The 16,957-nt window shown below is 54.8% G+C and overlaps 1 protein-coding gene across 7 annotated transcripts in view; it reads right to left on the bottom strand.

The window, feature by feature from the left end:
- Positions 1-16,957, bottom strand: part of MEF2D (myocyte enhancer factor 2D) — an 82,600-nt gene that overhangs the window by 45,113 nt on the left and 20,530 nt on the right. For 5 of the 7 annotated variants that reach the window (XM_085082705.1, XM_085082700.1, XM_085082706.1 and 2 more), the window contains exon 2: positions 12,486-12,554. The gene's annotated coding sequence lies outside the window, so the exon portion shown is untranslated. Of the gene's footprint in view, positions 1-8,358; positions 8,548-9,011; positions 9,160-12,485; positions 12,555-16,957 lie in introns of those variants that run through there. The other 2 variants (XM_085082703.1, XM_085082704.1) reach the window with 2 other exon arrangements.

The raw sequence follows: 16,957 nt of genomic DNA, 5'->3' as shown, positions 1-16,957 counted from the left end.
CTGACATAACTGAACTCATTGACCCCAGCCCCAACACATTTTGGGGGGTGTCAGGGTTTATACACATACAGAAATTACAGCAATAACATGTTCCTGTCTTGCAGCTTCTCCGTGGGAGGGTCATTGCAAGAGAACCAGTGGGCATGTGGGGTACAAGGTGCAGGGTGTTATAGAACCACAGAATGGTCTGGGTTGGACAGATTCTTAAAAGCTCTCTCATCCCACCTCTTTGTCAGCCACTCACAGGGAAAAATTTCTTCCCAACATCCCATTAAACCCTGCCCTCTGGCAGTGGGAAGCCCTGTTCTGTCACTCCAGGTCCTTGTCCAAAGACCCTCTCCAGCTCTCTTGGAGCCCACTTATGCACTGGAAGGGGCTCTAAGGTCTCCTAGACTCTTCTCCAGGCTGAACACCCCCAGCTCTCCCAGCCTGCCTCCAGAGCAGAGGGGGTCCAGCCCTTGGAGCATCTCTGTGGCCTCCTCTGGACTCACTCCAGGAGCTTCGTATTCTTCCTATTCTGGAAACCCCAGAGCTGGATGCAGCACCACAGGGGGATCTCACCAGAGTGGGGCAGAGGGGCAGAATCCCTGCCCTCACGTGCTGTCCATGCTGTGGGATCAGCTGGGCACAGCACTGGCTTTTTGGGCTGCTGGCACACATGGCCAGTACATGTCCAGCTTCTTGTCCACCAACTCATCTTGTCCATGCACACACAACAGGAGAGCCCAGGTGAGGAAATGCTGCTCTGCTACAAACCAGCGCCTGAGCTCGGCCTGCCATGGGAAGTGGTTTACACCAACAATGCCGAGCCGCTGATGAGCCCTTCACTGCCCGTGCTGGGGTGGGGGGAATGGGCCAAATGAGGGAGGGAGCGATAATGCTCTCGAGGTGGTAACGATGCTTTGGAGATGGCAAGACCAGCCCCTTGCTGCATTGCTCCTGCTGCAAACCTGCAGCTTTTACTAGGAGAAGCAGCTGCATTGAAAGGCAACGTGGCCGCCTTGCCCCAGCAGCCCCCAGCACAGCTCTGACTTTCCACCCTCTGCAAAGAGCCATAAAAGCAATTGCAAATAAAGAGCAACTGCAGCCGAGGTCTCTGAGACTCGGCTTGAGGATACCAAATCCTGCATTGGCACACGCCAACAGAGTCACTTCCCCGCCCACAACCAGAGCTGGATCCCATCGCTTAAGGATGTGGATTTAGCTCAAGTCACCTCTTGAACCCGCCTGTTTAACTGCAGTTCTTGCCTTCCTGTTTCCTTTCTTGCTGCCTTTTGTGAGTTAATTGTTGTTTTTTTACCATATCCTCCATGCTGACACCAAGGACTTTTAGTTTCCTTCTGTGTGGTTTCTGGATCAGCAGGACTGACTTCCTTCTCCTTTGCAAAGCCCCCTTCCCTAAAACACAGTGCCTGTATTCTTGTTAATGTTGCTCTTCCTCTCTGGCAAAGCCACTGGCATGGTGCTGGCCCTCACCCCTGCTTTGCTGCAGGATGTGGGGCAGTGCTGGCAGGAGCAGCTCCAGCACCCCACGGCGATGTGTCACCGAGGAGGGATGCAGCACCCACATGGGGACGTCCCTGGCAGGACAGCAGGCAGCAAGGGCAGGTGCCAGCGCATCCCCAGCCCCACTGCACGCACCGTAAGGGACTCCAACTCACCAGCTTAGCATTGTTTAGCACCTCTTTATCTCCAAACCGAGATCAAAACCGCACAAACATGCTCAAGTCTCCTCCAAAGCTTCTATTCTGGTTTCAGGATGATGCTATCTGGGTTCCTGTGTCGAACCTCCAGATGCAGGCAGGGGGAGGGGAGAGGAAGGCGGACGAAACACGGCTCCAGAGCAAACCTCTTGCTCAGAAACACAGCTGCTTGACCCTCCCTGGGGTGAAATCCCACTTGCCAGGCAGGTGCCAACCCAGCACTGAGCTGCCATCCCGTCTCTACACCTAACACCCACGGCAGGGTCCCAGTTTCCCTGGGATGGGCAGCCAAACCAGCACTCGGCTCCTCCTGCCTGCAGAAGGGAATCGGTCCCGCCAGCTGCAGGTAAAAACCTCGGGAGCTGAGGGGAGCAGGAGCGAGGCTGGATTCAGTCAGGCCCCCAAGGAATTTGAAAGACACATATATTCCTGACCCAGATTCAGGCACTCTCTAGAGAAAAGCAGATGCCAACCGGGCAACCAGCTCTGCTGAGCTGTAACAAAACCTCACGCCGTGCCAAGCCTGGCAGAGGCTGAGGAAAAGCACAGCCCTGACATGATGCTGGAGAACTGGGATTTGCTGTGCAAGGGTGGGTGAAAGAAAGAATTTAGGAGAAATTATTAAACTGGGGTTCATCTTCTCTTCCTCTGCAATTCATGTGCCAGTATGGAGCCAGACAACACCCACAAGGAAAGGGTGACAAGTCCCAGCATCAGCACAAGGAGTAGAGGCAGCACCCCAATCAGAAACCCTAGTCCGCTGCACCCCAGATCCCAGAGTTTCATCCCACATCACATGTAGCCAGGGATGCCATCACATCTGGCACCACAGGAGCACATCCCAAGCTAGGGACATCTTCTGTAGAGTATGGGAGACAGAAGGGACAGTTGGTGATGTTCTCTGCACTGCCAGCATGGCCAGAGCCAGCAGAGGCCGGAAGGGACACAGGAAAGGGAGGCTGGGCAGGAGTTCCAGGCAAAGTCACTGGCAAACCCACGGCCCTGCTTGGTGCTGGCCAAAAGTCAACCAGGGAACCATCCTCACCCTGTGCCAAGCTGAAGACACAGCTTCAGAAAGGAAAAGCCGGTGGGACCAGGACAAGCAGGGGCTTGCAGCCTCTCACACCATGTGGCTTCCCAGAGGGCAGCTGATCCTCTCTCCAGGAGATGCTACAGGGAGGGACCAGCAGAGACAAGTTGCTGCAGGGCTCGTTGTTAAACAGCAGGGCTTGGACAGTCCCCCGCTAAAGTGACCTTAAGAGCACCCTGAGAACAGCAACCAAAGGCTGATGCAGCTGCCAGAAAAGCCTTGTGACCTTGAGCAGCAACCTTGGCAGTGGCATTCTCACAGCAGGGGTCACCCATCACTCTGAGCCTGGCTCTGGTCTCCCAGGTGGCTCAGTGGCTTCCTGAGATGTGCAAATCCCCAGATGTGCATATCCAGGCTGGGGACCCTGCACGCCCCGGAGTTTCCCCAGAATGGGCATAGCATCCCCTTCCCCAGCTGGCAACAGCTGCTTGCACAGGGCAGCCCTGTGCCATCTCCATCCCCATCCACCCTCCATCCCCACCTATCCTCATTCCCAGCCACCCTCATCTCCTTCCACTTTCCATCCCCACTCACCCTCCATCCCCAGCCACCCCCATCCCAATACACCCTCCATCCCCAAGGAGGAGCAGCCAGACCCCCCAAAGCTGTTCCACTTCCCCCATGTTCTCTATCCATCACCAGCTCCAGAGCTGGAGACTGGGGATAATTTTTCCCTCTACACTAAGTAGGGTTTTCTAAATGATGGGAAGCGAGAGCCCATTATCCGGCTCCATCGCCCACCCCCACGGCTCCCTGCAGGGCATGAAATAACCACCTGCCAGCTCCCCGGAGCCCCGCGACGTGGCAATGAGATCGCAGCTTCCCCTGTCACTATTGTCAGAGCAAAATTTAGATACCTGGTAATGAGGAGGTTTAATATGACAGATGAGAGGTTGACTCATTAAAAAAAGGAGCGAGAAGGAGAGGGAGCTGAATTCGGGGTCGGATCCTGCACTCGGCAAATCAGGAGGCTGTCACAGCCAACCCCGCACTGGTGGCGAGCAGGAGCAGCTCTCAACCCCAAACCCACCCCATCCTGGGGACTTCCGCTGGTGCTGAGACCATAGGGAGGAAAGGGGAGGCATGGTAGGGGTGGACATGGCTACAGTTTTTGGGGCCACCCAATTCTGCTCCCCATGGAGCTGCCTCCCACTCTGGGGTGGGGGATTTGAGCCCAGGAAAAGCCTCAGTGTCCACTGGCAAGGATGTTTCGCTTTGAGGGCTTTTCTCTCTCAATGAACAGTACAGCAACATCCCCAACACTGCCTCCACTCTCCTGAGGGTGCACCATCCTGAGGGTGCACCCATCCTCCAGTGCAGCCCAGCCCTCACCCCACTGCCAGCACCCTCACTATGCATCACTGTCACCACTGTGCTCACCAAGGACACTGATGACTTGCAAGTCCCAAAACACAACATGCCCAAGGGAGGACAATCACTGCCTTCAGCTCCAGCACAGGGGACAGGATCCCAGCACCGGGACCCCATGGGGCTCCCAGAAGCAGCTCAGCAGCATCAGGGAAAAGCCTTCCCTGCTGGGAATTTAGGGTGTCTCCATGAAGGGGACGGGATTTCCCCCAGCAGCAGAGCAGAGAACTCTCTCCCCGTGGTGGGTTTACCCAGGGGAAATTCCATGAGACCCAACTGCTGCTCCAGGCCATCTGTGAGAGCAATGGAAATCCACAGCAGCCCCATAAGACATGGCTGAGAGCAAAACAGTCCCAGGGGAAACTCTGCTCTTCCCTTCCATGTCAACGGGATAAGACTTGGGCATATGTCCTCTGCAGCCAGCCTGGGGCATCTGGCTACCCTTTGCCCAAGGGCAGAGCGGCACAAATCATGGAATCCTAGTATGGTTTGGGCTGGAAGAAAACTTAAAACTCATGTAGCTCCAACCTCTCTGCCATGTGCAGGGACATCTTCCATTATCCCAGGTTGCTCCAGGCCTCATCCAACCTGGTCTTCAGCACTTCCAGGAATGGGGCAGCCACAGCTTCTCTGGGCAACCTGTGCCAGGGGCTCCCCACCCTCACAGCAAAGAATCTCTTCCCAATATCCCATCTAAACCTGCCTGCTGGCAGTGGGAAGCCATTAGCCCTTGTCCTGTCACTCCAGACCCCTGTCCCTCTCCATCCACATCCAAAGTCCCTCTCCAGCTCTTTTGAAGTCCCTTTAGACATTGGAAGGGGCTCTAAGGTCTCCCCAGAGCCTTCTCTTCTTCAGGCTGAACAGCCCCAGCTCTTGGGGCTCCCTCGTCTCCAGCTCATCTCCATCCCCAGCCCAGCCACATGTTCAGGGACCCTGTGCCCCTTCCCCATCCAGGAAGGGACACCCCAGAGCAGCTCTGCAGACCCTCGAGTACCCAAAGCCCTGTACAGGCTCAGCCTGAGAGCCAGGGCTGCCAAGAGGGCAGAAGTCCCCAGTGCCTGCCCAGAACTCAGCCCTCAAGTACAATCCTCCCTCCCAGTGCCCAGCCTCAGCAGTGCCATTCCCAAAGGCTCAGCTCTTTCCCAAGGGCCACCAAGATGTTTCAAACTAGCCTCCCACAACCACTTCTTTGTTGCTTTTGCACCCTCAAGCACTGGTGAATAACAGCCATGGTGCCCAAAGTCATGGGGCTGCTGATTTTATTTGCATCTACTGACTGCTGACTGCATCCATGCCCAAGGCAACTGTCGCTTCCGTCAGGTCCAAAGACATAGAGACAATGTAGAAGCAGATGTTGCTCCTGCATTGCCTCATCCCACACTCTCCATCAGGGTGTACGTGTCTTGAGCTCTTGGGAAGGAAACACCAGGTTGCCCAGGGGCTGCAGGGTCCAGCACTCATCTGGATGCAGAGGACCTGGTGAAGCCAGGAGCTTCCCATTGCCAGGAAGGCAACGGTGGTCACCAGCTCTACTTGACCAGAAGGGTAAGAAGCAAAACATCTTAAATTTGTCACTGATACAGAAATGTTGATTACTGTGAGGGTGACACTGCAGCAGAGCTCATTGAAAGAGTCCCTTAGAGAGACAGATGGAAAAAATCTGGCCAACACCCACAGGACCAGGCAGGACCATTTTCCTGCCTCCAACCCAGTGCTCAGACTCAACTGTCACAGTTCCAACCTGCCCCTGACACCTCCAGCCTGGAAACAAAGCCACAGAAATTCTCATCCTGGCCATCTGCCTTTCCCAGAGATGGACATGCCCACCCATCTTCACACATTCTCAAAAACCCACCTTGGTTCATAGCCACAGGCTTGTGTTCAGAGCATGCTGCCATCCAACAGCTGGAAGCTCACCACCAGACATCGCCATTTCATTGAATAAAGGAAACAAAGGCCCAAACCCAGCATTAGTTATTTCGGACTGTAACAACACCAAGAAACAGAGATCAAAGCCCTGGACACAAGGAGCTTTCCCTTGGCCCTAAGATCTACAGCCCAAACGCAAGAGGAGGAGCCACCAAAGCCCACCGAGAGGCACAGACCATGGTCTGGCTGCCACCAAACACCAACCCAACTCACTCTAAGCAAATTGGAGGAACCAGGACAAGATGGAAAAATGGGTTTAACTTCCTCTCCCCCTGCACTGCCTTGAAAACACAGCGTCTCCAACCTGTGTCTCCAATCCAGTGTCTCCAGCCTGGTGTCTCAAAGCCAGCACACAAGTAACATCAGCTACCATCAGCACTTCACGATCCAGAGCCCAGGCATGGCACCTGGACCATCCCAGAGTGCCCAGAGCTGCTGCAGCGAAAGCCAAGCTGGGGAGAGAGAAACAAACCCATTCAGGGTCCCTCGTCCCCAAGCATATACTCAGGGCTGCTGTGCCACAAAGACTTCGCCATCGGCCGGGACTTGACCCTGCTCCCCAGCTCAGCCGCAGCTTGTACCCACATGCATCCCAAGCCACATGCCAACGAGCCAGAGGGGTGAGAATCCAGCCCCAGCTCATCAGGCAGCTCAAATCCACCAGGACAGCTGGTTCTCAGCTGTTGCTGCTCACTCACAGGACACACATTCTTGTCCCAGGCGCACAAATCCTGTCCTCCTGCTCCCCAGCACCGGCTGGGCCACAACAGTGAGGGCACAACGTCTGCCGACCCCATGGCAGCCACTTACAGACTGGCTGGATGATGGTTCCCACTACACTGGGACAGACTGATCCAGAGCCCATCCTGGCACACATCCTCCAGGACCAGCATTTTGTCTTAAAAGGGGATTTTTTAAACCCAAACCCTGTGTTTCAGCAAGGGGCATTTAGGTGGGGGGGGGGGGGGGGAAGGCTCCCAACCAGCTGAGCCCTTCTCTGTGGATGCACCAAAAGCCACGTGCCAGAGGGAGGATGATTTGGGGCAGCCCTGGGGATGTGGATGTTGCCCACATGACCCTCAAGGACATCCCAGCTAAGCATGGGGGTGGTGCTACAGAGAGCAATGGGGATGTCCAGACACTGTGGGAACTGCCAAAACTTGATGCTTAACACAAGCACTGTTACATCCTGGGTCTGGCCCACTCCAAAATCTCATGCTGGAGCACCAGTGGCATATGGCTACAGTTGACGCCAAGGGCTTGGTTACAGTTCCCAGCACCATTACCCAAGGGACGGCAGAAAAGCCACTGGTATGCTCCTGCAGCACTAAGGAGATGAACCCCAAGGGCAGATAAGAACCATCGTGAGTGCAAGAAAGTCACAGATAAACACCAGTCACAATTCCTCTTGGAAAAGGGAAAATATTGGGGAAGAAAACCAAACAATGAATTTTTTGCGCATACTCCTCCCCATGCAAAGGTGGGAAGAGAAAAAGTGAGGCACGAGTTTGCAGGCAGAAATGAAAATATTTCTGTAATCTTTGCTGAAGGGTGGTGATGTACAAATGTATCAATAAAGAGTTGCTCAAATTGATTGTTTGCCCAAAAGGGGAGGAGGAGGAAAGGGCTCTGCAGCTGTTGTTGTCCAGTGAAGCACTCGGGGCAGCCACTCAGTTCCAAAGCAGAAACCTTGCGACCCTGTAGCGTCTCCCACAGCAAAGGAGACCCCCTTGTGACAAGTGCCCCCAAGTTGAACAAAGAGGAGAACCCACCTCACCCACCCCCAGCGATAGGTAAAGGACTGGGTTTAACCCAAAGCACACCCAAAGTTTATCCCCCAGCCCTGGCTGTGTTCAAGCCACCCAGGAGCATCAGAACCAAGGCAGTGCATGCCTGGGAAGGGAAACACTTTTTCCTCCTCCTGGGAGAGAAACAGTAAAAGCATTTCTGAAGGATGCTAACCCACTTCCTAAGGGCTCTGCACCTCCATTTTCACAAACGCGGATATGAAGATTATGAGCATTATTAACTGTAACCCCAAAGCAGCAACGCCACAAAAACCCTGAAAAAATCAAATGGAAAAAGCTTTTTCTAGGATGAGCCAACCTCAGCACCGGTTCCAGGCCCACAACATCCACCCCCACCACATCCACCCCGGCCAGGCTGGGCTCTAGAGCAAAACAAACATTTAGCAAATAGGCAAGGGAGGAGAAGTAACTGGACAGAGAGACCCAGTGTGACACTTCACCTGACACCCGGTGGCTGTACCTCACTCAACTCCAGTGTAGCCACAAGCTCCGGTCGGACATCCAGCCCCAGCCAAAAGGATCTAGCACTGAGCAGGAAGGTGTTAAAAGCCCCCAGTACCAACCTCAGAGGAGCCACAATAAATAACCTCTGAGTAAACACAACGGCTGCTCCCCATTCGCCTTCCTGTTTGCTTTCGCAGATCCGGGCCAGGACGTCCACTTCCAACTGCCGGCCCCGTCCCAGCATAGCAGAGCTCTGGCCATGGCACCATGCTGGCTGTGGCACCCTCCACCTGCATGTCAGGCCCTGGAATTGTCCCTGCCACAGGGGACCATGGGCATGAGCTTCCCAAAGGGATTTATCCCCTGGGACACGCACCAAGTCTACATCTGAGCCTGTGCCTGCTGTCTTTTCCTTCCTAGTCTATGTATGTTTTGATTCTAAAATGAGGAAATCCCAGCTCACCCACTCCTCATTGGGGAGCCCTGTCCACCTTCTGTGCCTCAGTTTCCCCCTCTTCCCACTTTGGGAGGCCCCCATCACTCAGACCCCCCCTCTCCCTCCCTGCACACCCAGCCCTGGATAAAAAGCAACGGGTCCTGATTTACAGGCACTTCTGTGCTTTACCACGAACACAAAGGAGAGGGAAAAACAACAAGCGGCAAACTCACAGTGAGGATATGTGTCAGGAGCAACAAGGGGGTCCGGGGCAATCCCCTCTGGCAGAGCAGCGCCGACCGCGGAGGCTGACAATAGATAAGGGTCTAAATTCGGCGCTGGGCTCCGGCCCTGGGCTCTGTAAGGCGATCGGGGTGGGGGAGCGCCGGGCTGTTTATTTGGCTCCAAACTCCGCACCGACACTGCAGCGTCACCCGTGTTTAAAATAGGAAGGAACGAAAAGGATGGCGGGGGGGGAATAAAAATAAATAAAGAAATAAAAAGGGAGAAAAGTGCATGCACACATTGAACAATAACAACAAAATTTTAAAAAAATCAAGAGAAAAGGAGCCGGGGGCGGGGGGGAAATAAAAGGAAACCCAGTTGGGCTGGCGAGGTTTAAAGCGACGCCTGCTTTAAAAAAAGAAGTTGCTAATTTTAACTCTCCAGTGGAAAGAGTGAGAGGTACTTACAGGAGACAGGGTGGCTGCGTCCTTCTCCACGGCTGCTGCGTGCTGGCGGCCGGGAGGAAGCACGGGATGGAGCCGCCATTCCCGACCGCCATGACCACTGCCCAGGCCAGAGGCTGGCCCCCGAGTCCCCCCAAAACCCCGCTCGGGGGGCACCGGGGTGCACAGCAGCAGCTGAAGGACAGAGACAGATGCGGAGGCAGGAGGGGGTGGTGAGGCCTGTGGGGGAAGGGAGCAGCCAGAGCTTGCCAAAACCAGTGCTCAGGCTCGCTTCCTCCACCACCCCAAACCCAGGGATGCAGCGGCACTGGGACACGGGCAACGGACACCGCAGGACCCCCAGGGAGGCATGAGCCAGCTGCTGGGTCAGATGACATTTCTGCGCGGATGTTTCTGACCAAGTTGGCTTTTCCCCTAGGGAAAAGGGCTTTGAAGACTTTTTTTCCCCCCACCAGGGGCAAAATAGCGGATGAGCTCAGAACCCAAAGCGCAGGGCAGAGCCATGACCAGGAAAGGCCACCCAGCTCCACGGGGACTGGAAAGGTGACCTCCAGCAGCTCAGCAACATTTCAGCTGCCACAAGCGCAGCAGGAAACCAGCCCTTTACCAAATTCAGCATTCCATATCCAAAAGAGGAAAGAGCAGGGGTTTTGGTTTTGGTGGCTGGACTTTATGAGCTCTCCCCTGGAGACCAGGAGGATCCTGCCAGATGCAAAGAGCCAGGTGCCAGGTGAGGTGGCACACTCACACCTCAAGCACAGTGGGAGCCTGGAAGCTGCAAACTCCCATCTCCACCAGCATTAAACTTTCAAGAGAACAGAGGCAAGGCCTCAGACAGCAGAGGAACAGACCTGGTGACCCAAGGGCTCTTCACAAGCGGCTGGAAATCAGCCTCGGGCTGCAAAATCTCACCGGGAGAGAAGCAGGCTGGCACACACTCTCCATGCAGGGACAGACACGTGATTTACTGAGCATGGCTGCAGTGAGACGATGCGACTGTCTTCGGGACATGAAAGAGTCTGTCTTCAGGACATGAAAGAGTCGATTCAACTAAGGTCACAGGCCCTAGAAGAGTTTTCTGTCGCAGAAGAAAGTTTGCCTGGTGCGCCTCAAACAGGGCTAGCCTCAGAAAGACAAAATGCCTATTGATCGCGGGCAGTGATGCTGCACGTCCAGGATGCGAGGACGTGGCTTCGCTGGGATTAAATCGCCTGGTCTCGACCGTCACACGCTTCCGAGGCTGGGTCGATATTGCTCCTCTAATTGCTCAGCTCCTGTCACTCGCAGAGTGAAGAGGACTAGTCTTAAGGCAGTCCCCAGAGATACTTTTTGAAATCCTCCTCCCCGAGTGCACCACTTGCTGAGCTGCTCCTTGGAGCGAGCAGTTCTGCAGTTGTAGAAATCACCAAACTGCTCCTCCCCTGCTCAAAACTCTGTGCTGGCATCAGTGGCAATACAAGGGCTTTGCAGGAGGACACTGCCAAGCCAAAAACCAAGAATTTGTGCGAAACTAAAAGGCAAGGAGCTGTTGTCACTGGTCAGGATGGAGCTGGTAGAGCTGGGCATTGTGTCTCCAGCAGCAAGTAGTGATGTGGGGGAGAACATGGGTACTGACAGATCCTGCCACCACCCACCAGCATCCGGGCTGGGGGATGGAATGTGCACGGTCCATTGGGACTGCGGTGTTTGGGAGCCAAGGAGAGTCCTGCCCTCCACGCACACCCCACAGCAGACAGACCCATCGCCCCAACACTCCATGTAATCTTTCACCACACAGAAACACGTGCCACTTAGCTGGTATTTATTTGTACCCAGAGTGAGTGGACCAGAGCTTGTCCCACACCAGCCCCCAGAACACTCCCAGAACACTGCACTCAGCTCAGCCACAGTGGGACAGACCTGGCCAAGCCCTCCAGCCCCACTCTCCTCTGGCACACCACGGCCCATTGCCAGCACACACTGCACACCACCAAGACGCAGAGGGGCCCATCTGCTGCACTCACCCCGACCCAGCCTGGGGAGCTGCTCTTGGTTTCTATCAGCAGATGAAGCCATTGGTGCTGACCTTGCAAAGGAAGTAGTCATGCTGCCCCCATCTCCACCACCAGGCCTCCAAAGAAATTACCTGCCCCCTCTCCAGCACGAAAAAGCCATCACAACCCCACAAAACTGCTCACTAAGCACCAGTGACAGAGCCCCCTCCATTCAGGAGCCGGGAGAAGATTATTTTTAAAAATCCTTCCTTTTATTGATTTCACTCTCAGGTACAGAAGATGCATTACATGAAACCATAGATCCCTCACAAACCAGCCCGCGGTGGTGTCTGTACCACAACCTCACTGCAGACACAGGAGACACAAACATTTACTGTAAGAGCAATAAACAGGCCAAGAAGGTTGAGAAGGGAGAGAACCTGGACGTGAGGCCCTCTCCCAGCGGCACCTTACTTCAGAGGAATGCCAGGGACAAAACAACAGCAGGTTTGCCCACAAGTCTCATCCACACCCGGAGAAAACAGGGCAGGAAAACCCTCCTTTGCACTGATACGTGGCACTGTGTTGCAAAACACCCGAAGAGCCCCAAATCAGTGCTGTCGCTATGGCTGGGAGCTGGCAGACCTGTATCAAATGGGGAAGTGAAGGGGCAGATGGGCACTGAAGAACAGCTGTGGCACTCATAGCCGGGTGCCACTTTCCTGCCCTGCTCCAGGGGCTCTGCTGCTCTGAGTCCCACACACCAGGACTCCCATGTGCAGCAGCAGCTGAGGGGTACACAGTGGGGCAGGGTGCTCCCTGTGCCCTTCCAGCACCAGACCTCACTGTTCCTCCAGTCACTGGAACAGGATGGCAAGGTCCAGTCGGGACCACTGTGGGAGCCTGAGACCCTGAGCTGCATGCAGCTGCATCCTCTATGGGATCCTCTGCTTGCTCCCAGCCTGGAGCAGGGGAGACACACGGCCCATGGCCAAGCAAACCCAAAGGGAAGGCAGGAACCCAGAGGCTGGGATTTCCCCCATACCTGCTATGCAGCTTCCTGCATCTTCTGCTCCTGACAGGGATGAGCTGCAGCCACCGCTCCTCAATCCAACTGCAAAGACAAAGCAAGCAGCCATCAGTCTGAGGGGACAGAGGCAAGGACAGGACTCCCCACACACCCCGTCCAAGCACAGCCTGATGGAGGAACAGCAAGGAGACCCTAGTAACCCATGCAGCCCTGGCTGAATGGATAAGGGCCGCAGGGTCCCCTCTTGCATTGCCCTGATCCTGAGCATCGCTGCAAGGGTGGAACCGGCCAGGCGCCTGCAGGGATCCAGGGAACCAGGAGCCCCAAGGCTATGCAATGTGAAAAGCATCCCAGTGTCCAAGGGGACTGTGAAAGAAAGGGGGAAAAAAGGAGTGAGGGAGACAGGTATAAAGAGACCAAAGGAAAAGAAATAATAGAGTTCAGGAATTAAACAAATCATAAACCAAAAGTTATCATTAACGAGGGATGTGGCCCAGGCCAGCAGCATGGCCAGCAGAGAGTTGCTCAAAGTTGAGGTGAACTTTGTGTTTTCTGGGAAGATTCTCATGCACATCCCACAAGGAAAAGCACTGACCTGCCTGCTCAGACACTCTCCCAAGGAACGCACATAGCCTGTGTGCTTAGCCCAAGGAAAAACCACTGTGGCCCAGGAGGAAACATGGCTCCGAAACTCATCCCACTCACCACTGGGAGATGGGAGGAGATCCATGGGGCAAAGCCCAGTGGCTTCAGCCAGCCTTGTGCTAGTCATCTACCGGTGGTTGCAACTGGCACTTGTGCAGAGCCCATCACCACAGCACACTACCACGAGAGGAACAGTGCTGAACAAAAGGGAAACTGAGGCACAGAGGCCAGCACCCGCTCGCCAAACGCACCCCAAACTCCCGAGCTGCAGCCTCACCCCCAGCACCTTCAACAGAGCGAGGAATTGTGCTCAGCTTTCCGGCGTCCTCATCCTCCACTCCAACCACAAAACCAGCCTTCCTCCCTCGGCTGCCTCCCCTCCCACAGCCAGCTCATTTCCTGACATTACAAAATTCAGCCTGAACAAAGCCGGAGCGAGGAGCGCGTGGCTCCGTCTAGGGCTGCACCTTCCTCTTGCTCCCGAGGAGCCAAGCAGAGGGGACACCCCTAAACAGCTGAGGTGCAAACAGCTTTCCTGCCTCAAACCTCACACTACCTGGGCTGGGATCCTGCAAACGGACCAGTCACAGGGATTCCATCATCAGGACAGACGGATGAGTCTGTCCTCCACAACAGGGAAGCAGCGGGAACAAGGATGGGGGGCTCCAGTGACCGTCCCACTTGCACCCATTATGCCCAGACCAACCTGCTGCCCCACCAGGACCACTGCTTTATTTCCCCGAATAAAACAGATTGTCCTACAGAATGACTGACCCCCCGGGGACAGGGACACCCACAGAAGAACCTCCACCTTGCAAGTGCCACACTCCCAGGCAGGACAAGGGAAGATGGTGTTTAATGCAAAGGGTATCTCAACAGGTTCCTGAACCTCCTCTTGGTGTCTGAGCAGCTCTCCCTGGTCTCAGCACCACAGCGCCTTGCAGGGCAGACAGGGCTGGTGGCAGAGCCACATTGCGAGTGGGGACCGTAGGCTGGGCTGGGTGGAGGATGTGGCCAAGGTCTGTGCCCAGGCTGGCTCTGCTCCACAGGGCTTGGGGCCAGTTCTGCAGCCCACTCTGGGGTGCAGTGGGGGCATGTGGCCAAGCAAGTCTGCGCACAGAGTTGTTCCCTCTCAGTGGGAGACGGTAGACAAACCAGGAATGTCTGTTTCCGTGGGCTCCAGGATGCCCAGGGTGCCATGGGACAGCCAGTGCAGCCACACAGTCACCACTCACAGACTCTTGCACTGACAGAACTTCCCAAGGCTAGTTGTTAGTAGCAGCCACATCCCTGGCTCACACAGCCCACCAGGACAATGGATTTTGGACAATACCTGACTCCACACAGCCTTTGGCAGCCCCCAGATTGTCACAATTAACGGCAGCGCCTTTGCCAACCCACTTCAGCAGACCAGCTGCCCCTCATCGGGGCAAGGTGGGGACCTCCAGGGGGACCAGGATCAGTCTCAGGGGGTTCAGCCTACAGGTAGTTCTGACATTGCAGGGTTGCACCCCGGTGTAATCCAAGACAGGGATGAATGGCACACATGGGGTGACAGTCCAGAACCCCTGGTGCTCAAGGGCCTGATCCTCTCCAGCCTGACAGCTCCAGAGCTGCTTCACACCTTGCCCAAGCTGCAGAAGCTGCTGCCTTTTGGACCTGGTAGTACATCCAGCACCAGCAAACCTCACTGAACCCTGAAGTTCCCATTTTGCAACATTTTGAGGTGGTGCAAAGGAGCAAAGCCCCCACTCACTGGCACTGCCAGCTCGCTGTGTCTGTCCATGCATATCCTTTGCCCCAGCAGGCATGCATCCTGGCACTGCTCCCAGAAACTCCAGAGTATTTCAAAAGGTGACCATTCGATCGGCTGCTGCACAGTGAGAACAGCCCCCGGTGAGTGGCTGGGGCTGGGTCAGGCCACTGGCAGCCCCCAGGGCTCCTGGGCAGTCCCCAGCTCTCACCCCACCACATACCTGCCTTCGAAGCCTTTTTGTTATAAACAAAGAAATGCTGTTCAGGGAAGGGGGAAAGATTCATGTTTTCAAAATGTTCCAGTTTTTTATAAGCTAAGGGGGGAAAAAAATCACATAGGGGAGGGATGGAGGTGGAAAAGGCAAGTGAATTCCTCTTTCTGAGTGAAAAAAGAAGGGGAGAGAAAGAGATAAAGATGACACAATCTTTATGTCCAGTTTTGGGGCAGAAGTGCTGAGCGGGCAGTCACATTGTTCCTGTTTGAAAACCAAAGCTTTGGTTTCACCAAGTGACAAACCAAAATTCCTGAGGGCAGAAGAATGGGGGAAAACTCCTGGGACCCCTGTTTTTACCTGATGCATTTAGGCTGGCACAACCTTCCATGCAAAGGCAGCAGATGCAGGGAACTGCTCCAACCTGCCTGTAAGGATCCTGGAGGATGTGCAGGAATGGCTTTTGGTGACTTCCCAGGATATCAGCTCAGCTGATGCTCAGCAGCCCCTGTGCCACAGCTGGTCTTCACTAACACCCCAAAACACATATCCCCACATATATAACCCCCTCAAATATATGTATATTCCCATACACATAATCCTCCCAAACAATACATATTCCCATATATGTAACCCACCAAATATACATATTCCCATATGTATGGATAATCCCCCAAATATATATTTATTCCCAAGTATATAAACCCCTGCCTACATCATATATGTATGGAATACCCCAAAAAGAATAATCCATGGCTGCTGCCATGGGGACTTCCAAGCACACAGCTGGAAAGCCAAGGGGAGATGGACGGGCAGAAGAACGAGCTCCAGAGCCAAAGGGGCCAAGAGGGAGGCGCAGATTGCGGAAGGGAAGAGCAGCAACCGCAATCTCTTCTTCCTCTTTTTTCATGTTTCCTCTAGCAACGGGCTCGGGGCTGCAAATATTTGGATGCCAAACTCAAACTTCCCCACCTCAGGCTCCCAACCCAGCTCGCTGCTCCTCTGCCAGGCATTCATGGACTCCCACCCCAAAGAGGGAGACCCCAGACCCCATTTCTCAGAGATGCGCCATGTCAGTCTCAGGGGATCCAAACAGCAGCAAGGAGCAAACAAAAGAAAAAAGAAAAAAAAGGGCTTTCTCCAGTTTTCTCCAATTTTCTCCATTTCTCCAGCCCACAAAATTAAAGCATCTCAGCCATGGCCTAGCCTTCAGTTTGCACCAGCCACTGGGAATATCTCCAGGGCTTAATTAGACCTGTTGAGCCCTTTCTAGTTGGGCTTCCTCTGGCTTTACACCAAGAGGTGGGAAGGGACAAACTGGGAGGGATCCCACTCCAGGGAGGACAGGCCAGCAGTTAAACATAGTGAGGAAACCCAGCTCCCAACCATCCATCGGTGCCAGAGCCTGTGACCTGACTCACAGCAGCACAGCACTAGGGGCTGTGGAAAGGGGGACAGGTGGGAGCCAGGAGGCGGAAACCAACCTCCATGGGCACAGGATGCTTGGGTGCCCAGCATGACAGTGCAGGAGTGAGCAATGACCCAAGAGCAATGGCACACACCAGGTGTGCCAAGGGCACAGACATCCACAACATGCAGACTGAGATCACCACCACTGGAGCTCCTCCAAACCCCACAGAGAGATGGAGTGAAGGTGCCCCCAGCTCGAGGCAGGGTAGGAATTGTGGGGAGTCACACCCCTGCTCCACCAGGTCACTGTGCAGAGGCATTGCCTCACAAGGGTGCCAGCATAGGACCAAATCCAGCCCCCGGATTTGGGCAGGGGAGCTGGGAAGCGACTCTCCAAGCTCACTGAGCTGTGCTCCAGGGAAGGTCAGAGCTGCACAGCTGCTGCTGCAGGTGTTGCAACAGTGG

The sequence above is a fragment of the Lichenostomus cassidix genome, chromosome 25 (genome assembly GCF_008360975.1).
Source record: "Lichenostomus cassidix isolate B80296 chromosome 25, HeHo_3.0, whole genome shotgun sequence".
Classification (NCBI taxonomy): Eukaryota; Metazoa; Chordata; class Aves; order Passeriformes; family Meliphagidae; genus Lichenostomus; species Lichenostomus cassidix.
This window is presented reverse-complemented; position numbering and strand designations above follow the sequence as displayed.